This window comes from Cottoperca gobio, chromosome 22, assembly GCF_900634415.1.
Source record: "Cottoperca gobio chromosome 22, fCotGob3.1, whole genome shotgun sequence".
Taxonomy (NCBI): domain Eukaryota; kingdom Metazoa; phylum Chordata; class Actinopteri; order Perciformes; family Bovichtidae; genus Cottoperca; species Cottoperca gobio.
The window spans coordinates 3043611-3070010 of record NC_041376.1 but is presented as its reverse complement, the minus strand read 5'-3'; positions in this window follow the sequence as shown (position 1 = coordinate 3070010).

The following is a 26400-nucleotide window of genomic DNA, read 5'->3' as shown; positions in this document are numbered from 1 at the left end:
TGTGTGTGTGTGTGTGTGTGTGTGTGTGTGTGTGTATTCAAGCTGATTCCAAACGAGGGCCGTCAAGTGGATTTTTAAGCTGAAGTAACGAGAGGATCAGCTGTGATGAGAGGAACAGCACAAATGGCGGATGTATTTTTATCAACTTTCTTGGCAGATAGGACGGGTTCTATGCGTCACTGCCTGGCGCAGAGGGAGACGGTACTGACGTTACATTAGGACGTGTAATTGAACGTAAACTTGTTAATAGCACATCAGATAATGGAGGGGTCCAGGTTAGTGTCGGGTCTGCACATTTTGGCACCCGTGAAGACTTCTAGTAGAGGCTCCAGGATACATTGGCTGCTACTAGCATAACACCCAGCTGTCAGAGGGAGAGGAGCATTGTGGGTAATGTGAGCGCCATATTTCGACAATGAAGAAGAATGTGTGCAATGAAAAAGATGAAACTTGTGGTTCTGCTGAAAGTGATTTCTTCCTCAAAATGTTGATTTACAGTTTCACTGACATCAAACACATTCTCACAGTGGATGAAGAATAATGTTTTAAATGATCAAATTATTCTTAACGTTTATTAAACTAAAAATAAAACACTACATTAATCTTGTGTCTTTTTTAAATCTCTTTTTGAGAAGAAGAAGAAGAAAGAAGGAGGAGGAGAAGAAGAAGAAGAAGAGAAAGAAGAAGAAGAAGACGAAGCAGAAGGAGAGGAAGAAAGAGAAGAAGGAGAAGGAGAATAAAGAGAAGGAGGCAGGAGAAGAAGAGAAAGAAAGCAAAAAGAAAAAGAAAAAGAAAGAATAGAAGAGGGAGATGAGAAGAATGAGAAAGAAAAAGAAGCTAAAGATAATTCTTCCCTATTTTATTTTCAAATAGAAGTAACCCTAACTCTCCCTAATCAAGAGGATCATCTATCTCATCAGAATAATAAGAAGAATACATCAATACTCATAAGAAGCTAATACTTCTGCAGAGTCCTAATCACTCTCTAGAATTCTCTACTAATCCTAAGCTAAGAAGAATCAGTAGTAGTATCCTATTCCTCCTTCTTCGAAATTCGTCTAAGAGTATAATTAAATAATAGTCCACTTATTTCCTAATAATCAGAATTCTTCTCCTAACTTCCTCCTCCTTATAATCCTCCCCGAATAACCTCCTATCTCCGCTTCCTAATCCCCGCCTATCAGACATCTCCGACCTCTTCTCCTAATTCTACTCCTATCCTCCACTCCTCCTCCTTCCATCCTTTCCCTCCTAATCATCATATCGCTTCTACTCCTCCTTCTCTCATCCTCCTTATCCTCTCCTCCCCCTCTCTCCTCCTCCTTACCCTCCTCCTTCTCCTCCTCCTCCTCCTCCTCCTCCTTTCTCTTCTTCTCCTCATCCTTCTCCTTCTTATCCTCCCCCTTCTACCTCATCCTTCTTCTTTCATAATTCTCCTAATACTACTTCTCAAAGCATTATGCTCCTCCTCCTCCTCTCATCATTCCTATATAAATAAATCCTACATAATAATAAAATCCTAACCTGCAATCCGAATTCTAATTCTATATTACTTCATCCAATTAAATCCTTCTAAGTCTACGAATACGCAGCATCACTACTCCAATACTCATTCCGCCTCCTAATCCTAACTTCAAATCTCTACTAACCCTCCCATCTACCACTAAACTATAATCACTTATCCCTAGGATAATTCTACCCATATAATCCGATAATAATAATAATTTTAATCACTATACTCCTAATAATATAATATCATAAGATAATACTAATAATAATCCTTATAAATCTCCTAATCCTCCTATACTCCTTAAAATACTATACTTATCCAATAAAACCTATACCTCCCACTCATCATCCTCGATCATTCTTCTCATCCTTCATACTCCTCCCCTCCCCTCTCCTCTTCTCATCCCCGCATCTTCTCCTCTTTCCTTTCCTCCCCTATTTTTCCTCCCTTTCTCTTATACTCCCCCTCTGCCGAGTCCTCCTCCTCCTCTTGCTTTAGGCTTCAGGAGGAGGCAGAGGAGGAGGCTGGAAGAGAGATAAAACTTAATGATAACTTATGAAATGTCTGGCGTTGTGAAATGTTGACCCACATCAGAGCTTCATGTTTTTATAGCGGATAGTTTAAAACAGATGATCAACAACCTTTGTTACGTTTATTAACTGATGGTGAACAAATATTTAATATTTAATATAGAGTTAAGAACTGTTGATGTGATGAAATCCACGATGGATTATAAAATAAACCTCATGATGGTCAATAATGACTCGTGTGTATTCCTCATCCATTTATCTTCTTGTTTATTTATTTTTGTTTTTCAGACTTTGAAGATGTCAAAGTAAAAGCACACAACGCTCAGTCGACTTTCCCCGTTTCTATAAGTGCTTTATAAAACTAAATGTATATTTTCTATACTGTTCAGAGCTACGACCGACAGACAGACCGACAGACAGACAGACAGACAGACAGACAGACACACAGACACACAGACAGACAGGTCAGCTCGGGCAGACGTGACCCCGTCAGCTCCATCTGCAGCCTCCATGTTTAGTCTCATCATATATTCTCTACTGTATATATAGATACATATAGACACACACAGACTGAGTGCCAGCAGCACCAAGGCCTCCTCCTTCACCTCCATCTGTCTCCTCCACCTCCTCCTCCTCCTCATCCCCTCTCTCATGTTTGATTTACAGCCAACTTCAGGTGGAGACGAGGGGGGAGGAAGAGGGGAGAGAGGGAGGGAGTCAAAAAGAGCAAAAGAAAATCAAACTAACTGACCGTCAGCTGACAAAACAATAGAAAACTGAGTGTTAAACAGAAAGATTCAAATGGGAAAATATAAAAACTCCTTAATACTTCCTACTGGTACTAATAATATTCTGGTGTTTGGGTTCTGCTTCAGTCTACAAGGTGTACAAGGTGTATCTCAGACCAGGTGTACTGATTACTGCATTAAATGACTTCGACATGTGGGGAAGAAATATCAAACTAAATATCACCGAATGGATTTTACACGAGCCACAAAGAGAGGTCGTGTTTGTGAAAATAAATATGATTCAACTTGAAATCTACAGGAAAATCAGCAACATCGGGCATAAAGTGTATTAATATATGTAAACTAATCAAATAAATGCATCTTTAAACTGATTCTTAGAAAGAATTAGACAGGAAAACATCAACTACAACTACTTTCCTGGGCTTTAACTGTAACTCCCAACACGTCACACGTCAATATTAAACATTTTAACCAGTTTACAAATATTAGAAGATGGAGAGAGGGAAGAAGGAAGCAAGTAAGTGAGGAAAGAAGAGGAGGAAGAGGAGGAAGAGGACCGCGGTGGAGTTGGTCGAGATGCAGGAAGTGTGACGAAGAATGAAAACAGGCGATAAAAAAGGAAAGGAAAGGTGGAAGGAAGGAGGGAAGGGTACAAGACATGAAGGAGGGAGGGAAGGATGTGTTGGAAGTATATTTAGGAGCGTGACAGATTGTGTCCATGTGTTTGTGTCTCTCCATCTTTTTATCTGTCTGCTCCCAACAACACCTTTATTGATAGACGAGGAAGAAGAAGTGGAGAAAAGAGACGAAGAGGAGGAGGAGGAGGAGTAGGAGGCAGAAGTATTTTGAATGTCCTCTGTCATCTTGAACGTGAAGCTTCAGGTCAGTGTTTGAACGAAACAGAGAATCACTGTGAGGAAGAAGAGGAACAAATGCCGTTGTTTTGGGTGGACTGTCCCTTTAAGAGCGGCTCTGATTGGAGAAACAGATGGTGATGAGTCTCTGCACGAAACTTTCAACTGCTTTCAACTTTCTGTCACGTTGCATCGCTCATATAATCCATTTAAAATCTTGACTGCAACTCGTCAAATCAAATGTTTCTTCATTTCTAAATAGGTCGAGATTACACCAACATTTTTATATGGGAAACTATAAATGTAGGAAGATCAGTCTCTCCAGAAACAATCTCTTCAGCGATGAAGACGTCAACACTCAGCACATAAAACAAAAACCTGGCTCAACACCTTCAGCGATGAGCGGGAAAATATGTTTTTATTTCATTTGGGTGAACTGACCCTTTAAAAAGGGAGTAAAACACATGAGTTAGATTGATGAAAGTCTGTGTTTGCACAACCTCACCTCAACTCTCGCTGCAGGTTTTCATTGCGAAACTCATGACGATCGAGTTTATCACAACGACCCCGCTTCGCTCGACTCTTATTTTGAAATGTATCGCTGATAACATCGTTTCTCTGTCATCATTAATCCTCTACATCTTTTTTCCCACCTTCCTCCTCCACGCAGCAGACTCTGGATCAGCGGCGGGATCACGGAGGCCTCAGCGCTCACACTGAAGGTCTTTGTGGAAAATCCAAATATCAGTTCGCCTCCTCGGTTACCTGATGATTTGACTAATCTGCTGCTAAGTGGTTAAGAAGCTCTGTTGGCTCTGGAGGCCCGATACAGGTGATATCTGTGACAGGGGCGGCGCGGGAGGCGATTGTTTACATGACATGTTATCAGTTTCAAATATTTTCTCTCGTGGGGAAATGAAAGCACAAAGATGTAAGAGAATACAAGGAAGAGAAGTCAAAGGATATTTATAATATTGATCTGCCCATGGTGTATGCATGCAGCAGGACTTGCCTTTTATTTCAATCAGTTTGATGTATTGACGATCTATTGTCGTGTCTGAAAGCTAGACAATTGGAGCCATTGACCAATAAGCACATCATCCAAACAAATATTTAAATATATCTTCTAGTTTTTTCTCAACTGTTGTGTTTATTGTAATTATTGTATATCTTAAGTTTTGGATTTATTATTTATTTATTAACTTTAATTTCTATTTTTTATTTTTTATTTAAAGGTGCTATATAAATAAAGTAAATATATATATATATATATATATATATTATTTGGCAGTGCTGACCTCTGAGCAGTGGCAGAATAAGTATTCAGACATTTTACTTAAGTAAATATATTAATACCGCAGTGTAGAAATACAAGTGAAGGTCCTGCATTGAAACTCTTCCTTAATGAGTAAAAGTATTACCATCAAAATATATTTAAATTACAAAAAGTAAAACTCATTATGCAGAATGGCCGTTTTTGCAAACAATTTTTTTTTTATTGGAATATAAATGATAAATAATTATAAATGCATATTAATTATAACATGCATTAATGTAATCAACACTTACATGTTGCAGAATGCTAATAAATAATAATACAAAAACAACCCCAATAAACAAATACTTTAATAAAAACTTGTGATTTGCATCATCAAAGTTAAACACTATAAAAACGTTTGGTGTGTCCAGAGACAGATGTGGCTTCAAATCATGAAAAAAAACACCTTTGTTTGTTATCAGATAAATCTTTAGTTCTTACACTAACAGGAGTGTTTGAAATGAAACTTTCCCCTCCAGCAAACACCATGTTGTGTGTAGTTTCTATGCACTTCTTCTCTACGTCGTCGTACCTGTGTGTAATTCTCATTAATTGAACGTGGAGCTGCTCCTTGTCAGACATTAGAGCTCGATTAGCTGCTAATGTTGTGGCCATTCGGCTCTAATAAGTTCCCTGCTGTAATTAGTGGCCCCGTCGTACGTGCTCAGCCGCCACACATAACAATAAAGGGACGGGAAATAAAGAAAAATACTTCTAATGACTACCAAAGAAAAATGAAAATGTAATTAGGTTTCAGCGTGCGGTGTGCAGACTCCCTTCAGAAAGGAATTAGATGTATTTGGGTTGTTTTGTGAACGTTTTGATTCAGAAACTTCACAGTTTAGCTTCAATAAAGAAGAACGAGAAGGACACAAACTAAAATACTTTCTTTTTTTTTAAACGTATGCTAATAAATGTACAAAGACTGGGAAAAAAAAGTCCTGCATTCAAAAGCTTATGCATGTAATCATTATCAGCAATATGTACTTAAAGTACTCAAAGTACAAGTATTCATTGAGCAGTAGAATGTTCCTGTCTACTTTACTATCATATAAGATGTTTCTGGATTAATATGCATTTATGTTGCATTTAACTGCTGAAGATGTTTAAAGTTGAGCTCATTTGAACTCTTTATATTCTGTTTGGTCGTTTAATCTACAGCGATGGATGTTTGTAGCGAGAACCACGTATCTCTAAAAAAGGTTTACTTTTCGTGAGCTCAGAAAAAACTGCTCTGTAATCTGAAAGTGAACAAAAGGTGTCCGATAAACAGCGCAGTGAAAAGTTCATATATAGTAGAAGAAAATGTTTTCCCTTTTCTTACGATGTGTTTACCCACGACGACGACGCCGCTGCTGCTCATTTTGTCGAAACATGCTTTTCACTTTGTTTTTACACTTCAGCTGCAGAGGTACTGCCACACACACACACACACACACACACACACACACACACACACACACACACACACACACACACACACACGCATATGTAGCCCTGCTATGACGTACTGTATTTGAGGGCTCAGTCAGGGCCAGGGGTTAATAGCCAGGCTGTCAGTTTGATCTGCATACCTGTGTGTGTGTGTGTGTGTGTGTGTGCGCGTGTGTGTGTTAATAATAGCTTACTAGCAGTCATTACAGATGAGGGGTGTGTGTCAAAAGAGCTTTAAATGCTCCTCATCAACCCGTTCAATGCACAGAATGACAGGCCTGCAGAGTCTGTGTGTATGTTAGCATTCGTTAGCCTTTCCTATGAAGAGCATAGCTTATGTGTGTGTGTGTGTGTGTGTGTGTGTGTGTGTGTGTGTGTGTGTGTGTGTGTGTGTGTGTGTGTGTGGGTGTGTGTGTGTCGTCTCTAAGTGGAAAATATCGTGCTGAGCAGAATAGCAGCCTGTGTCAAACTCCCCATCATACCGCATGAATGGCCCGACTCTCTCTCTCTCTCTCTCTCTCTCTCTCTCTCTCTCTCTCTCTCTCTCTCTCTCTCTCGTTGCCGGCGCTATTATGAAAGAGCGAGCTGAAATATTATTATTCAGCTGTTATTAAGCTGCGCCGACATGTCAAGTTTGAATCATTAGCTTCTCCCTCAGAAAAACACCAAAGACTGTATTCACACAAAACACCCTGAAAATACTCTTTTCATTCCAAAAACATAATTTGTCTCTGAACAAATGTTCCATTACTTAATTTTTAAACTTAACCTCAAAGTTGTAACACATGAAGGTTTATTCCCTCCCTCCTCCCAACATTAATTCCTTCTTCTTTCTTTTCTTTACTTCCTTCCAAATGTAGTCTGGCATTTTCTATTACAGTGTGAATACACCACACAAGGCTTAAAGACAGTATTGAGCGGAAACACAGCTTATCGTCTTTGCTGATTGTCCTCTCACGACTGTGCTGTCTTTACACACCATCATTCAGGACGCAGGTTTTAAATCGCTCCTGAAAGTCGCTGGTCTTCATAGCAACTCAGCACACTTTCAGACGTTCATGGTGTCACATGAGAGTAAGTAGAGCTTGAGAGAGACCGTTCAAACCCTACGTACACCCGACCACTGAGTGTGTTTGTATTACACACAGCATCCTGGTTTCCATCAGAGAACTATAGGAACACATTCAGGCTTATCCAGATCTCTGAAACCAGGATAAGTATACATGCGCAAAATACGACCAGGATACTCCAAAAACCTGCTCATAACCAGGACACTAGTCTGCAAGTGCCTGGTGGAGTGTTCTGTAACATGAACGCTGTATTTCTATCTCAAGATCGCTGCGACAAAAAACGACATTGTTCCAGTCGTGCAGTGTGTCCTGATAAACCGTCAAGATCTCACTTACTGAGGATTTTCCCGCTCCTCAGAAGATGAATCCATGTGGTGTCCATGCCCCTCGAACCTTCTGTAGTGGTGCCGTCATTTGGCCAGAAATATCAACGATTCTCAGGCTGACTTTGTGTGACCTTGCAGTGTTCGTCTATAAGACAAGTAGAGCTGGATTCACAATCTTGTGACCTCCACCAGGACCGGCTAATGTTTCCCTGTCAGAGCGTTTGAGCAGCAGCTCGTCTAAACCCGCCGAATTCTTCTGTGGAGCCCCGCCGAGCCGGTGTCAAAGTAAGCCGTCAGCCAGATGAATGGCCTGCAGCCTTTTGTTCTCCCCAGCTATTAAGAAAGACCACGCTGAAATATTATTATTCTGCTGCTCCGAAATATGTCAGATTAAATCGTTACCTTCGCTGAGCCACACACAAAAGGCACAAACACTGAAGCACTTTAAAGGCCCAGTCCAGGATGTTTTTTGAGTTTTCTGAAATATTATTATAAAACCATTGTTAAACTGCTCGGCAACATGACAGCTTAAATCATCACCTTCAGCGGCGGAAAAATAAAAGGCGCACATGTGCTGCAGAGATTTAAAGTGTAACACCGGAGCAATTTGAGTTTTTTGAGTCATCGCCAACAGTAGTTTGCACAACTGCATAACCCATGCTAACCTAACATCGCTGACTAGTGTTTAATATCCACACACCAGCCTGTCTGTCCATAAATAATAACAGTTTAGGCACTTAATGTGTCGGAGAGGGAACAGGAAACTTGTGAAACATGATGTATTTCCCTTTTGAAACAGGATGTTGGGCATTAGAAAAGGAATTCAATAATTGGATATCAGTTAGACGGAGAAACAGTCGAGTCGCTGCGTTTTGTTCAAATCAGATGAGAAGAAAATGTAGCTTTAAACAAATTGGTTAGACCTCCAGCAGGTAACTTAAGGTAAGATGCCCCCGGTGATTCTGTAAAGACCTCGTTCACACAAAGTCTTTTCCAAGCACAAAGTGTTTGTAGCTGTTCTCAACACTGGAAGCACTTTCACACCTTCAAAGAGCCGACCAATCACTGCGTAAAGTGGACATGATTATCGACTTTGGACAGTTTTAGAACTTGTCCCATGAGGTTACAGGTGCTGTTAGACGATTCAAGATTAACATTTCCTGTAGCTGCTTCAGGGTAGAAACGCTCAGACGGACAGAATCTCAAACCAACTCTGACAGGGTTAGGGTTAGGGTTAGGGTTAGGGTTAGGGTTAGGGTTAGGGTTAGGGTTAACACATCATTCGTCATTGACTTACATAATACATGACATATGAAAGATTCTGGTGACCTTTTTTGTCCATCGATGGTTAAGAAAGTTTTGCATTGTTTTAGAATTGATGCAAAGTTCATTTTTAAGTAAGTAAAGTTTTATTTGACCACTGAAACCAAAACGTGCGGCCTGTATCTGTTGTGTTTGTTTGTTCAGCTCTGACCGATGAAGGTCGTTTCAACACCACCGGATGAGTCTTTGCAGAACGTCTCACCGTGAAGGTACCTGGTTTCAAAGGAAACAGTTGAAGTGAATATTCTGGAGGCTCCGTGTTGTACCTCAGCAGCAGCATTGAGACGCTTCAGAAGGAGTTTGGATGCAGTTTGGAGCCGATATGCTCGGAGACACGTCCACAATGAAACTCCACAGAGAGCACCAGATATTACCACCAGTTGGCACAAGCTGTATTTTCCAATACAGCTGTCTCCGTATGAGCCAAGTTTCTAGTGGGGAGCCGTGTGTCCAACTGGCTGCTCAACAATAAACTCATCGCCGTCAATCAACCAATCAGTAACAAATGTCACCTTGTTTTCAGCTGCACGCGCTCAGTTCTTCTCTTCTTCTGGGGCCTCGCACTGTCACTTTGCAGTTTTCAACCTGCCAGAAAGCAGCAATAACAAGCTTTGTTCTTTAAATGAACCATACTGCTGTTTATTTCTTGCACTGTTATCCAAAGCTTACTGAAGCTTTTTAGATTGACAAACTCATCTTTCTGTTACATTCTAGGCTTCCAGTGGAGTCCTCTGAGTTCAGTACTGTGTGACAATCAACAAGCAGACACTGAGAAGTTATAACACCGCTGGAGGTGTGGTGTGAAAAAGAGAAAATATTTAATTTTCATCATTTAAGAAGATAATTGTCTATTGCCAGACAACCTTACAGCCTCAGCAATGTTACACTCTGTCACAAGAGTATACAATCTCACTATAATGACAGAAGTCTCTGTGTGTGTGTGTGTGTGTGTGTGTGTGTGTGTGTGTGTCTTAGTTTCGATTATCTCACCAACCTTCCCACCAATATACTTCGCGCTTGCCGTGTGTGTTGCTGAGGACCTGAGGGAGTGCAGTGAAGTTATGATCAGCGGTTCTGTAGAAAACTGCGACCACTTCTTTGAGTCATGATTAGGATATATTCCTTATTTAACGAGACAATGGAAAACATATTATTCAAAAAAACATTCAAAAAAGGAAATCTACCTCCTGATGTTTATCTCTCAGAAATATCAGATGTAAGATGTGTAAAAACTTTTCCTCTCCATCTTCTTCGGCAGTGAAAACAGTGAACATCAGCAGTGAAGCTGTCGTCAGCAGACTTAATTAATCAGACTGATTTGGTGCAGCAGAAGTACAGTGATTTCAAAGATTGCGATGCGTTCGAGGACTTTCAAGAGGAAGTTTCTGATGGTGAAAGTACAGATTTTATTATTTTTCTCTCTCCAAATTGCAAGTAGAGACACGTGCTCACATCAGCGCTCACATTTACATTTTACACTTCAATCATTTCATCTGATGGAGTTATAAAAGGCGGTCAGCAGCAGGAGAAAGTCTCGGATTAACAAGAGTGGTGAAGGAAAGGTTAACTCAAGACAACATTAGATCAGAGAGAGGAGGGAGGTACTAAATCTATCTGGTTAAAGGCACAATTGTAGCATCCTAACAAGCTAGCGCCGGCTCGTCCTGTCTTGTTGTACCACTTGTTCCTCGAGAGGCGATAGTGAGTCTCCCATGCCCTCTGTCCAAAATAAGAGGACGAAGGAGAAAAGCTGCTGGAGGGCTTTTCAATCACGTTGAAGGTACAGCCCTCCGGCCCCATAAGAGAGTCGTGTTGACCAGTTCTCAGAGTTTCAGCAGCTGCTGTTAGTTAGCAATTAGCATAGATTAAATGTGTTTCTATTGTATGGACTCTGTAGTAGAAGTGAAATCCTGCCACCTCTTTGTTTGGAGCATGTGGCTAAGTATTACACGTTGTACCTTTAATGATGACATCAGTGCGTGAGGTCAAAGGTCACAGCAGCCAGATGAAAGATGAAGAGGAGGAAGACGTGGCAGATGGGAAGGTGAAGAAGCTCTCATGGTGTCGGTTTGTAGCAACGACTCACTTGTCACTCTCGTCCAATCACGGCGCTTAATTACAAAGTGTTGTCATTGAACCTTTTGAAAATGTTAAACTAGATAAAGTTTTTATGACATTAAATATTCACAACGAAAACAGCAACGATCAAAGTGAATTAAAACAAGTCTTAGGTTTTATTTATTATCCAGATTCAAATGATGCTAAGTCCTGATTGGTCTATAAACGTTTCTCCAGCGGAGCCCCGCCCCCAGTTAAAACCTGGAATATATAAATCTGTCATGTAACAATGTTCTAAACTGTTGTAACTTTATCAGATAATAGTGTGTTCATGTAGGATCCCACTGCTCAGAGGAAGAAGAAGCTGGTCCTTTAAAGATGCAACATGCTTACAGTTTTTAACGATGACTCTCATGACGGCTCACACATGAAACTTACTTAAAGTTCAGTTCAAGACAGTACGGCGATATTGAAGACTAGATGACCAAATACTGTCTGTAATCACATATTACACTCACTCTTAACAGATTTTAAACTTGTTTAGATAAAACAAAGTCAGACACACATTTATTTATTTAAGTTAAATATGTAATTTGGCGTCCTACAATGTTATTTTTGAGGTCAATATTAGCTCCATCTTTACCAGCTGCAGCACTAAAGTGATGAACACAGTAATACATCAATAATTACATTAATATATATATATATATTATTCCGTAATTATGATTGCTTTTACTTTTGTTATTTTAATTTTAACAGAGTATTTCAACACTGTGGTATTACTACTTTTACTTCCAACACTGCATGAGCTCACAGCTTCTTGACTTCTGTTGTCACAGGTTACCCTTCGGTGGTATTCTGTTTGTAAAGACAGTTCCCAGTCTGACAATTAACTGAACCAGCAGCCTCACTGGTGCACTAAAGCTGCAGTTTGACAACTCAATAAGGCCCTCAGGCTGTGTGTGTGTGTGTGTGTGTGTGTGTGTGTGTGTGTGTGTGTGTGTGTGTGTGTGTCCTGAACATTATGGTCCTGAACACCTACTGCCCTCTAGAGGCAGATGACTGACGGATCGATCAGTCAGGACACCTCTGTGAACACCTGAGAGACTCAAACTGACAGCGTGGCCTTGTTTACTCTTGTTTACATTTGTTTTCACGTACACACATGTTATTTAATCATGTTTTATTCACCTTTTGGACTCTTATAATATATGTATTTGGAAAAGAGAAGGAAAACTAAGCCAAGAAATATAAAGAAGTCTAAAGTGGGTCATGAAATATTAGAATAAAGTTCTGACAATAAGATAAAACATGGGGTTTAAAATGACTTTGAATGTTGAATTGAAAAGCTGGCGGAGGAGGTGAGATGCAGACGAGGAAAGAGGAGGAGCAGGAGGAAGGTGGAGAGGAGAGATGGACGAGGAAGGATGGTGGACGAGATGAGGAAGCTCCATTTAGGAGGGAAGAGGAGAAGCAAGAGGAAGGAGAGGAGGAAGTGAGGAATCAGGGAGGAGGAGCAGAAGAGAGGACGTTAGGAGACAAGATGGAGAGAACATTGAAGCTGAGAATGCTGCTTCACGAGAAGAAAGTAAAAAGGTGAGAGGGAGGCAAAAAGAAAGAGGAAAAGGAGCAGAGAAGAGGAGTCGAGAAGGATGAAAGCGAAGGAGAAGATGAAGTGAGGAAGCATGAGTTAGAAGATCAAAGGACGAAGAAAACATTGATAAGAGGTGGAAGATGAAGAGATGAAGATGAGGAGGCTAGTTCAGGAGGAGAAAGTAAACGATGGAGGGACGGCAAAGGAGGAGAAGAAGAAAAAAAGGGGCAGAGGATGAGGATCAAAGGAGGAGAAGAGGAAGGGGGAAGCAAAGGAGCAAGAGGAAGAAGAGGAGAAAGTGAGGTATCAGGGAGGAGGAGCGAGAGTAAGAAGAGAGGAGGAAGAAGAGGTGCAGAACATAATGAGACAAGATGAGGAGGAAGTGCATTGACATGCGAGGAATGTTCCTCCTTTCACCCCTCTTCCTCATTCTTTTGTGGCTACTTCTCTCCTCTTCCTCCCTATAATCTTCATTTTTGTCCCCTCCTCTTCCTCCTCCTCCTCCTCCTCCTCCTCCTCTTTTTTTTCTCCCTCACCCCTCTACCCTTCCCTTCGTAACCTCCATCCTCCTTTTTAGTTTCTTGTCTGCTCCACTCCCGAGATGTTTTCTTGTTCTCCTTGTCTGTTGCCTTTTGGGCCTCCTTTCCCCATTCTTCATACACCTCTCTCCTCCTCTCATCCTTCCCCACCCCTGTCCTCCATCTCTCTTCTCCTCACTCTCTTGTCTCTCTCTCCCTCTCCTCTCTGCCTCTCATCTTCTCCCTCTCTCCCCCTCTCAGTCGGGGGTCTGTATTGTCCCGGTCTCGGCTCTCTGTGGGAACAGCTCCTGTGTTTGTTGGCCAATAGGTCCAATTCAGCCGAGGCCTTTTTAGAAAGACCAGCACCACAAAAGCCAACGGGAAACGAACCCCCCCCCCCCCCCTCCCCTCTTCCTCTCCCCTCAACCCCCCCTGCTGCCGATCAACGTCTTCTTGCTCCTCCACCTCCCCCTCCTCCCCCACTGAGACCCTCTAAGTTTGTTTAAGAGATTGAGGGTCCAAAGAAAGAGACAGAAAGAGAGAGGGACGGAGAGAAAGCGTCCGCCCATTAAGGTAATTATATAGAGCCTGTGTTCCCGTGAGGGTCCTTAATTGATGTTAATGTTTGTCTAATTGGGGGGATTGGGCGGAGGAGGAGGAGGGGCGGGGGAGGCAGAAAGAATGAGGTGAAGGTCCTCCTCAAAAGGTCCTTCTTCCTCACAGGACAAGGAGCACTTTTCAGTTCTCCCTCCTCCTCTCTTCTTCTCTTCTCTCTGTCTTTCACACCTTCCCACAATGGCTGTCACCTCCAGCTTTCTCACATTACCTTTTCTTAACCCCCTCTCCTCACCCTCCACCTCTCCTCCCTCCTCCACCCTTCCTCACCCCCCCTCTGGGCAACAGACCAAGTTCTTACAGATCTCTGAGGCCTCAAACCGACTGACTAAACTGCATCAACACGACTAAACAACAAGAAACTAAACCAAACACAATTAAAGGGTCAGTTCACCCACAACTATGTAAAACACTGACTTATTTCCAGAAGTACACAGATGCTTTACTTTAGTAAAATTACTAAATCCTGCATTGAAAATGTTACTTCATTAAAAGTATGTATGTATATTAAGTATTAAAAGTAGAAATTATATTTTATTTTATCATTATTACTGTAATATATTATTAAATGTTGACGTGTTCCTTGAGGCTCGTCGTGGAACAACTTGTCAAACTCACTATGTTAGTATTTACTTTCAATTGTCAGCCATTTGTGTATCCAGTAACTAATATATATAGATAAAACATTAAGATATTGTATTAATTAAGAATATAAATACACATTTCTATGATGTAGATGTGGCAACATATAAACAAACACTTCAAATGTATAAAATGTAACATTTCCGCATTAAAATGTGTCAAAAAAGACGAGACCTGAATATATTTCGTTGAGTTGTGTACTTACATTATCACAAATGTTTTCAACAATTCTCAAATCCAGATTTGAATCAAGGTTCATTTGGTCGCCTATAATGGTGACGTTGTGGTCGTCCGCCAGAAGCTACAGTTACAGTTACTGAACACTGAAGGAATCCTAACAGGGTGAAGGTGACTGCAAGGATGGCAATGGACTGTACTGTATGACTGGCAGAATGGAAACAATTAAATGAAGCAAGTATAATCCACATACACATATTTTTGTCCTGTACTTCTAGTATCAAGTGACAGCCGATGGCCGACAGCGCCACGGAAAACGTCCCGACTTTAACTTACAAGAGAACCAAGTCCAGTACGTGCTCGGAGATCAATCAACCAGTCAAACCTTTTTGGGGGCGGGAGAGTTTGATGTCTTCATATAACTGTGCTTAAGGTAAGGTCGAGTCAATGTGGCGCTCCATGGAGGTCGAGGGTCATGGAGCGCAGATATTGTGTAAACATTTCTTATGTTTCTAATGTTTTCTTTTAAAAGTGAAGCAGATTTAATTTCTCTTTGCTGAAACAATCCGTTTCTATTTCTCTTTCCTCTTTCCTGCTACAGGACAACATATTGAAAAATGAGACAGATCAGCCGAACGTGGTTGTTTTCGTTTGTCGGAGAACTTTGTGTAGATCATTTGGAGTTGTTTCTGTGAATGCATGAAAGTGCGTCGTGTATTAATATCTGCGTAAGTGAGCCCAGGTTCTATTTCAAGCAATGTTGTACCAGCGTTGGGAGAAGACGCATTAGTAAGTGAACCTTTAATCTTCGATGATTTTGTGTCCACGGGTCAATAATGAACACCGTGCACGACTCAAATGAGCCAAATAATCAACAACCAAACAGTTGAATCACGAACAACACGACAACAAACAAACAAATCCGTCGTTCTCCCAAACAAACAAAGGAAACTGAGTTGATCCAGATGAACTCGAGCTAACTGACAGCAGCCATTGTGCGGCGACGACACGCCGCTCTGACACAGACTGACAGCGATTGTTGGTTTGTGTAGGCCCTGCTGATGATGACGATGATGATGAAGGTGATGGTGGTGAAGCGGTGAGGGTGAAAGCCACTGTCAGCCTCCAACGTTCTCCGCTGTCAATTCCACCACCACCACCACCACCACCGCCGCCGGGCCTCGTGCTAATTACCGCTACATCTGTCTTTCTGTTCGTCTTCTTCTTCCCTCATACCCTCCGTTGTCTGCCGAACAAATAGTTCACGCCACCTCCCTCCCCTCCTTCGTCTCTCCTCTTTACTCCTCCTGACACCTCCCTGCGTCTCCTCACAGCTGGAGGCAGTGTCAGCGCCGCTCTATTGTGGATTGTATTTGCATGTTGCGAGAGAGTGCGAGGGAGCGTTTGGTATTAAACACTGGTGCATTTTTCTCTCTCTTCCCACATCCTCTCTGTATATATTTGTGTATGCTAATGAGGGATTTCTGTGCTGCCAGCCATAATGGAGCTGCTGGATAATAACCCTGCAAAACAAACTCAGCCGTAAACCAACAAACCAATTATCTCTGCTCTTGTTTTTCCAAGCCCACTGTAATTACTGTACGCAGGGAAAAAAGGAGAAGAAGAAGAAGAAGAAGAAGAAGAAGAAGAAAAAGTTCAGTTTGTTTGCACCATGAAAGAAAGTGAGACAAAAACTGGGTTGACCAAACACAAATCATAAAAAATAATCAAGTTTGATTTAATTGTTTTAATCTAAACTCATTTGGATCGGTAAAGTCTCCCTCTTCTTCTTCTTCTTCTTCTTCTTCTTCTTCTTCTTCTTCTTCTTCTTCTTCTTCTTCTTCTTCTTCTTCTTCTTCTTCTTCTTCTCCTCCTCCTCCTCCTCCTCCTCCTTCTTCTTCTTCTTCTTCTTCAGTTCAAATTTTACCCATCATTCCAATGGAGGGGGCTCGACAGACAGACAACGTGACGGGCGTTAAAAAAAAGAAGTAAAAAATGACAGCGCGACAAATAACCTTCCTCGCTTTCTGCCCACAAATTCGACCAAAGACAAAAAAAAGCCTCTAAACTATGTCCCGCGGCCAAATGAGACACCTGTCCAAACCTCTAAAGACCTTTTGTGTCTTTCACAGATTCTTTGCAATGCTTTCTAATTGGCTGGCCGGCCTGTGTGTTAGCGTGCATGGCATGCCCGGCTGCCGGGAAGGTAAAACAGGCAAGGCGGGGGAGCTGAATAGAAATGTGATTGTGTTGCTGTCAAGCGCTCCCACATGAACTCCCCTTTTCTTTCTCCACCCGGACAGAGAGGAGAAGTGTGAAGGGAGAGGAGGAGGTGGAGGAGAGGAGGGGGGAGGAGAAGAAGAAGAAGAGGAAGGGTGAGAGAGAGAGAGTGAGTGAAAGAGACACACTTCATTTGTCATCCAGCGGCCTGATTGGAGTGGCAAAGCCAATTCACATCTCGAGTGGAGTTCCCATCACACAAACCCCCTATACCAAACCTCCACTCCTCCTCCATCACCCCCCTCTTCACCCCCTCCTCACCCCCTGTATCCTGCCAATCAAGCGCAGCCTGTACAAGCTGCCGGTGTTTCGAGCTGAGAGCTTCATCATCATGGATTATGGGAGCGGTAATGACTCTCTCTCAGGGGCTGTAATAGCTGCAGCTAATGGGGAAAGGTGGGGGGAGACGGGTGGAGGGAAGGATGGTGTGGGTGAGGGTCATGGGGAAGGTTGGATAGATGGATGGATGGATGAGGGCGGGGGGGGGGGGGGGGACTGCAGAGCAGAGCTGCTGCCGTCATGGCCAGAATCTCATAACTTTTTTTGGGTGATTTCTCGTTGAAGGCTTCACGTCGCTCAGCGAGTTCTGTGACACTCAAAGTGTCTCTGATTGTCCAGAAATACATAAATACATTTTTATGAGCAGTCTGAAAAGCGGCAGACGTATAGACGTAACAAGTGTCTTAAAAGCGGTCGTGAAGGTGAAACTACGGGAAGAGTAAAATCATTAGGAATCCAGAAGTGAGACGTTGCTGTTGTATAGAAATGAAGATGTTTTCGGACAGAAATTGGAACATTTGAAAAGCAGAAAAATCGCTTTTAATCCTTTACATGCACGCTTTCTGCGTACACTGCAGGTACATACAGGTGAACTACGGTTAGGACTAGAAGCACAAGTGTTTTAGAAGCTTTGTCCACCCAGGAATGATCTGCTGTCTGTGGTGATATGTGAGAGAGCTCACATGTGAGGAGCTGCAGGATCATTCGTCAACGTGTCTCTGATGGAGAAGAGACACAATCACACATTGATTTTAAGATTTCCTAAGAAAAAGCTCGGGAACAGTTTGTTTAATCGATCAAATTCATTGTATTTATATTTGTTAATGTACAATCTGAAAAGTAACTGCAGCGGTCAGATAAATAAGTTTGAAGTATGCATTAAATAGAAATACTGTACTGTATACAGAAAGTTATTAATACAATGACTTCATAAAGCTTTACATAGCTCATAATAACACCTACATTGAGATGTAAATGGAGCTCAAATATAAAGACAATGGATGTCAATGTTATTGCTTTTAAACCTTAATCACTTATTAAATGTCCGTCAGTAAGAAAAGAGTTTTTCAGCTTTATCTTATTAAATATTAATGCTTACACACATTTTATGAAAAAGTATGAAACTGCATGACAATTTACACACAGATGTATTAAACTTCTCTCCATACTGCACACACAGAACGTGTATAAACAGATATTCAATTAGATTTAAATGAGAACAATAAAATAGAACAAAATATATAAAAAATGCTAGGCTGTGTTTTAATAATCAAACCAAAATAATAATAATTAAAGTTAATTAAAGGATACCAGCGTGTCCGTCCCTCTTTAATACTGTCTGACTTCCTGTTTGTGTCTCTCAGCTCCAAGCCCATTGGTTCCTACTGAAAACCTAAATCTAATAAATGAGTAAATTCCAAAAACTGTCTAAAAAAGCAGCGATCCACATTTGTTGTATCTTTGGGGGGGACGGTGTGTGTGGGATTGAGCAACAATAAACTACAGTGTGTGTGTTCCTGGTAACAGTGCAGCTCATTGATGTTTTTAATGGACAACAATGGAGATCTATGGCACAGAGGAAGAACACACACACGACACTTGTTAGTGGAGACGTTCACTGTTGGTTGGAGGTTTGCAGAGAGTTGAAGTGAAGATGCAGATTATTATAACGTGTTTTACACAACAAATTAAATTCTCTGACCTTCGACCTCTTTCAGATTTCTCTCCTCCGGAGGGATTTGTTTCCACTTCTTTGGTCTTTCCATCTCTCTCTCTTTGTTTTTTTCTCCGTCCCTCACCTTCTCTGCTCTCTGTTTTCACTCCGACAGGATGCTGTCAGTCCCATAAATGCAGTTTCTGTGCATGCTGGATGAGTCGTGCGCCGGGCTTTTCTTCATGTCCGTCACGGCTGCTGCTGGCTTTGCACATAATCTGGTAAATAGTTGTTGTTGTTGTTGTGACTGCTGTGTTGTTTGCGTGGGTGGAGGCGTGAGTCTTTGCAGCGGTTTAAAACAGTTTCTCTTTTTTTATTTTATTTTTGTTGTGAAATGTTGCAAAAACTCTTTTTCTCTGAAACAAGTCAGAAAACATTTTTTATTTTCTCTGTTTTTGTTTTTCAATCATATTTGACACTTAATATAAAGTGACAGAAATCTCATCTTTGCCGTTACAACACAGTCCAAATGCTCAACTATAAGTTTAACTACCTTTTATACACAGGCAGATAGTTTTGAACATGGTCCCCAACCTATGGTTTGGGCCCCTCCGAAGGGTCACTTGATACATCTGAGATGATTAATGGGAGAGGAACGAAGAAGAAACTCATTTCTGATATTTGCTTTTTTTTGTGTAATATTGGAATTTATTGTATTTTATTTTCTAAGATTCTTTTAATTTAATTTAATTTAATTTAGTATTTATTTTTTATTATATATATTATTATTGTTTTTTATTTGTAAAATGTTAGATAAATATAGTGGAGTAAAATGTACTCTGTTAGGATTAAAGCATGTCATATAATAATTAAATAAACCATTAATTGTACAGCTGCACTAAGACTTAGACGTTAGTTGACGCCTCTGCCCTTGAGCAAGACACTGAATCCTCTGCAGCTCCTGTATGTTGCTCCGTAGCTGAACTCTGACCTCTGGCCTCCCTGTGAAGATATCTAGGATGTTCTAATGTTCGCTGAGGGGGTTCTACGGGTCCTTTAAGAAGTTCTAGTGGTCAGTGAGGAGGATCCAGATACGTCCTTTTACTGTAGATGTTCTAGTGGCCCTTCAGACGAGGTTGCAGGGCGCCATTGAGATGTTGTAGTGGCCCTTTAAGAGCTTCTTGTCATCATTGACGAGGGTTTAAGGGTCCGTTAAGAGGTTCTGATGGTCCCTGAGGTTCTCGGGGTTGTTAAGAAGCTCTAGTGGTCACTTAGGAGGTTGTTGTTCTGGATGTTTGTGTTGGAACTTAAGAGAGATATGAGTTTAATGTCATTTGTCAAGAATAATAAGAAATAAATCAACTCCCTGATATGTTCTTATACGTCTGAGGGAATAGAACCTGTGACCCTGCCGGCGTCAGTGCCTTGCTCAGCCCACACAGCAACAGCAGAGGAAGTCTCAGCGCTGAGTTAAAGCCTTTAAAGGATTAGTCCACAATATATTTCAAGTGTTTCTATCAAAGCATGTAATCCTCTTCCACAGGCCTGCTGGAAGTCTGAACTCTGCTGAAGATCTGTGGCTGCAGAGAGCGGCTCGTCTTCCTCTTCAAAGACCTGAGACCACACAGGGGAGATGACCTCTGACCTCTGCAGGGATGACCCCCCCATTACATTTTATATGAATTAAATGCACGTAAAACAATTAACTAACTATAAACTCTGATGTTTCAGCTCGATGACAAAAAGACTTTTGGACTTTTATCTTTTAAAGTTTTAGTTTTATGTGAAAGTTTCTTTCTTTACTTTCTTAGTTTTCTTCATTTCCAACTTTCTCTACCTTCCTTCCTACTTCTTCTCTATTTGTCTTCCTTCCTTCTTTTGTTTACATACTTACTTCCCTCTTTTCTTTCCTTCCTCCTATCCCTACTTCCTGTTTCCAATTCTCCTTCCTTCCTTCTTTTCCCTCTTTTCTTTCCTTCCTCCTATCCCTACTTCCTGTTTCCAATTCTCCTTCCTTCCTTCTTTTCCATCTTTTCTTTTTTCTCGATCTCTCCTTCCTTATTTTGTTTCCAACTTTCCTCTCATCTCGGATTCTTTCTTCACCTCTTCCAATGTTTGATATCAAACATTTATCTTTACATGTCTGTTTATGTGACGCAGAACAAGCCAATAAAAAAGGGAAACCAACACTTTCCATGTTCCCTCCTCCTCTTCATTCCTCTCTCCTTCCTTCCTCCTGTTTCCGTCACGGAGGAGAACTCGACTCCTTGGCGGCTGTAATCACTTTACTACTGTTTTTGTTCGCGGTAAGTGGACTAAATATTTGGATGCTCATAAGCAAAGCAGAATAATTGAATGTGTGATTTGTGGCAGCTGGCTCTGAGTCTATGGGCTTGTCTCGGCATAATGAAAACAGCTAGCGAGCCGCTGTAAACAAAAGCAACTTGTTATGTTGCAAACCCCTCGCTGTGATTTGCTGTGTGTGGGAAACAACTAATTTTCTTGATGGCGTACTGTAATCATGGCGAAGCTTTACCACGCGCTGTGCTGAGTACTGCACTGCTTATTAATACGGAGAGAGAGAGAGTCGGTCCACTCCTAGCAGAGCTGCTATTAATGTAAACACTTTTAAGTATAAAGAGGGAGAGAACAATGCAGAAACCTGAATTATTATAATTATTAGTTGAATCTAAAGCGGCGCACTGGGCCGGCTGGAGGACCTGAGCTCACAGCCCCCGCTGGAACTTCAAATATAGATTCCAGGACCGAGTACTCAAGCTCATTTAAAATAATACCAACTATATGAATGAAAATAACTACAGTTATAATAATGAGGCAAGCTGTGAAATAAAGCTTTGTTAAACCGCTGCAAAGATCGGACATTTTTAGATTTCTTTACACCAAACCACAGTTGTAGAAATGCACATAATAAATATAATAATAAATTAATAAATAATAAAAATCACTTTTACTTCAGTACTAGCCTATTTCTTCAACTCCTGCTGAAATGTAGTGAAGTAGAAGTATAAAGTAGTGGAACATAGAAATACTGAAGTACATAAATAAGTACAATACTTGAGTACATGTAACTGTGTGACTTTGACCGAACGAACTGAAGTGATCGTTGATTAAAAATGTTTAAAGTTTAATTTTGAAGCTTAAACCTCTTTGTCTTTTCTTTCACTCTTCCATCCTCCCTTCTCTCTTTATCTGTCTCATCCCATCTCTGTCTTCTCTGTCCGAAGACTCTCCACCTCTTCATCCTCTCTCTCGTCCGTCTTCTTTCGACAGATTCCTCCTTCAGAGGAACAAAAGCTGCTCTCCACATCACTTAGTCCTGACCTGCACCTGTGGACGTCCGAGAGACCATCACACAGGGAGAGAGAGAGAGAGTGGGGGTGTTGGTCGACCCCTGAGAGGGGTCAAGAGTCAGGGTCGGGGGTCAGAGTTCAAGAGGAAGTCCTTTCTGCTGACGGAGAGCCACTTATCATTCTCATCTAATGGAGCAGCCATCTGTCAATCAGGAAGAGAGGGGAGGGGCCAACAGGTATCACTGTGCCCCCTGATGCCGCCGACGCTGTCCCCCGAGGGCCCAACTTTCTAGAAATATAGCTCAGGGGTCCGAATCGGGTCGTGGGATTGTTTACAGTGTCCCTCTGTCCCCCGACCCTGAACGGTGGAGACGAGTGTTTGTCGTCTTCTTTAAATCAAGTTTCAGACGTCCTGCTGCTGCGGTCAGTAAAGTTACATCTGAGACAATTCTGGTCAAATAGTTAAGTTTCAAAGTGACTGGTCAACAGTTCAAACCCCGAAAGATTCAGTTTAATAGCAAAGATGAATCGAAAAAACTGAAATATTCATATTTGAGAATCTAGGGACGCAGATGTTTTTATATTTTTGCTTTAAAGTTTTCTTAAAATTATGAATTGATTGTCAAAATGGTTGCCGATTCCATTTTCAGTATATTCTTTGCACAGTGAACATTTTACCTTCACCTGGAACAAAAACACGAATGCTTTTAGTCAGATTTAGAACAATCTCAGCCTCTTGTGGCTGAAATGAGTATTACAACAACAAACGTAACAAAACATACAACAAGTTATCGCCTGCAAACTTTTTTCTACGTGTTCTTAAGTCATAAGGAGATAAAACAATCTAAATATAATTTAGATCAGACTTAGAAAATGGATCACCAGAATTACCTCTCCGCTCTTTCGCACGTACAAATGTTAACTTGCTTATTAAAATAATGTCAGACTTCTTCTTCTCTTGAACAGTTTTCAGGGCTTTGATATAAATGAGTACATTTACTCAATTATATTGAGCTTAAGTACAAACTTGAGATACTTGCTCTGGTCCGTGTAACCCGGATAATTGGACCTCACATCTCTAAAAACCATCAGAGCAAAAAAAAAAAAAACTAAGCGTGAGGAGCTTTGTGAAAATAAGACATTATGTCAGAATGTGCAAATACGTTTATTTTGGTGTTGAAAGTATTTTTGCTAAATCCAGAGACCCGGTAGAGAAATCTTGTGCACATGTGATAGTTTGAAGTTCACACAAGAAGCTTGTGAGGCTACATAGAAAGAAAATCTCCTTTAAGAAGCTATTAGTCACATGATCTCCATGTTTACTGATGTTGTGCAAATGACCAACGGTTCAGCTGTGCCCTCGTGTGTGACAACAAACACCTGAGATGTTTCCCCGCCTCCTCCGAACCTGCTAACTGATCCAGAGTCTGTGTGACAGAGCATTCTGGGCTGTCTGTTGATCCACCATCAGACATTTTAATCTAGCGATCCTTCAATTATCCCGAAACACAATCTGTTGTCACCTGGGCTTGCACCGCCTCGGCCAGCTAATGCCAAACATTCCCACTGTCACGCGGAGCTGCACGGGACTCCCTGTGGACCTCCTCCTCCTGCTTGTCCCAGCACTCCTCTGTATCATCTCCTGGTGGTTTAGAAGCTGTTTTTTGGTTTAGTTTATGTCAGTTTGGTCATAAAGGTCATTCAGATGCAGCACTAAAGTCATTTAAATATCAATAAATTATAAAGAACATGTAACGGTGATAGAAAGTAGACAGAGTGTAAACCAACTGCTGATGCCTCTAATGATCAGATCGGTAATTTAATGACAACCTGGTCGGTCTGGGAGAAGCCTCTCGCCGTGTTTCTCAGACCTCCAGGTCCTGCAGGGATTACAGAGCCAGGGGCTGCTGCGGTAGCATGGCCCAAAACCACAGCTGGTCCCTGGGGAGAGTGGTGAGACAGTCTCCCAGAGACCCGGAGGAACAGGTTGAGCGTGGGAAAAAAATCTGATAAACAGGTAAATTAATAACTGTACTAACCTCCCCTGGTGCACTGGGTCACATATTCCTTCATTATGAACACACACACTAGTTTATTTTTACTCAATTCCACACACACCATCCTGCTGCCCCAAATACTCACTTGAGCCCCAAATGTGGATTCATCCACCGCTGAAAATAGTCCCCAGCAAATGCCCCATTTCCTCCTTTTTTTTGATAAAACTAAGGAGAAAAAAGCAGTTTTAGGATACTGAGCTCTTTTTAAACGTGAAACTATATTATCGTGTTTTTAAAGATTCACATCTTCAGCAGGAACCAATGGGTGTGGAGCTGCCAGTTGAGGCGTGTGTTTGTTCAGGTAAGCTACCTGGTGTCACGTTTCACCCTCACAATACTTCTGTTTAGAAACAAACAACACTTCTTTGGTCACGGATAAATCACAGTGAGAATACAAAGACTCAGTGTGGCCTCTGGTTTCTGTTGATGTATAGAAACACTTTAATAAACTGTAATTAAAGTCTGAATGTGGGATCATGTGTCACATTGTTGTCTCATTAAATTAAAATAACTGTCAACATAACAAGTGTCACGCTGATTTCTGTTCGAGGGAAGCTTGAGATGTTTGTGTTTGTAGCATCTGTAGAATCCAATAGATTCTCCACGGATAATAAAGACATTTTGGAAAGTTACAATATTTCTGTTAATTAGAGCCGTTTGTAAAAGATGAAACAGCTGTTAAAAAGCGAGGACAGTTTTTGAAAGTGAGGACATTTAGGGATAGCGAGGTTATTTTGAAAACCAGAGATATTTTGGGAAAGTGGGAACCACTATGAAAGTTAAGATATCTTGTCTGATTGTCTCAAGAACATTTTGGGAAAGAGACTTTTCTAAAAGTGAGGACAATCTGTCTAGTCTTCACTTTGAGGTCAGTTTGCAAAAGATTTTTTGGGAAAGCGAAGAAACATTTTAGTAAAATTAGGAAAGTACTTTTCTGATCCTTAGATGAACATTTTGGTAAAGCAATGATTGTTACGGTTTGGTTCAGGAGGACCCAAATGCAGTAGGCAGACGATGATTTTAACCAAAAGAGAGGTTTATTTATGAAAGCTTGCAAAAGTACAAAAATACACAACACAGACACTAAACGAGGGAACGAGACACAGCTGGGGGAGAAAGACAAAGATGAATGGACACAGCAGGAACAAATTAACAATCAGAAAAGGAGGGAAAAACACAAGGACAGGAAGTAAAACTAGACATGACACAAGGGGATTAACATTTAAAAATAAAACAGTATAAAACAACAATAAAACAGGAAACAAATGTACAACCAGATCTTGACAATGATGGAAAATCAGGGTCATATTAAGAATGATTTCAACAATATTTTTGACAAGCAAAGACAGTTTTATGAAGTTTAGACAGAAGAAATGGACAATCTGTCTGGTCGTCACTTTGAGGACACGTAGGGATAGTGAGGACGTTTTGGAAACCAAAGACATTTTGAAGTTTTGTGAAGCGTGAAAAATGATCTCGTCCTCAAGACCAAGAACCTTCTGAAAAATCAATCAATGGCATTTTAGGGATGTTTTCAAAAACAAGACTTAGTTTTTCGGATTAGAGGATGCTCTCATGCAGGCAGCAGATTATCTCCATTATGAAAACACCAAATATGTCACCCAGAGCTACTTCAGGGTCACATTCAAATATGCACATATTATGAAATTAGAAGTATTTTAACATTGTGTACATTTGTTGAGTTATAATTGAGAAAACGAAGTCTCGATGTTTTATCGAAGCTTCTGTCCTTAACGTAACTCCTGAGATCAGAAATGTGAAACCTGATTAAGTCTTCTTCTGTGGTGTTCGGGGCAGTCTGCTGTATTTACACCACAGTGGAAATGAAATTATCTCTGCTGGAATCAAGCTTGATTGAGAGAAGAAGAAAAAAAAAAAAACAACAACAACTGAATGATGAGTATTTTCAGGCCGGGCTGATCTAAATACTCTCGGCTTCAGGTTTGTGATGTGCACATTCGGGGGCGTAGGAACACACACTTCTTTTATTTTCAACACGTCAATCATCGTCCTTTATATTAAACAATTAGTTAAGAGAAGAAAAACACTGTGATTCTGCGGCAGGATCTCCAGGAAGCGA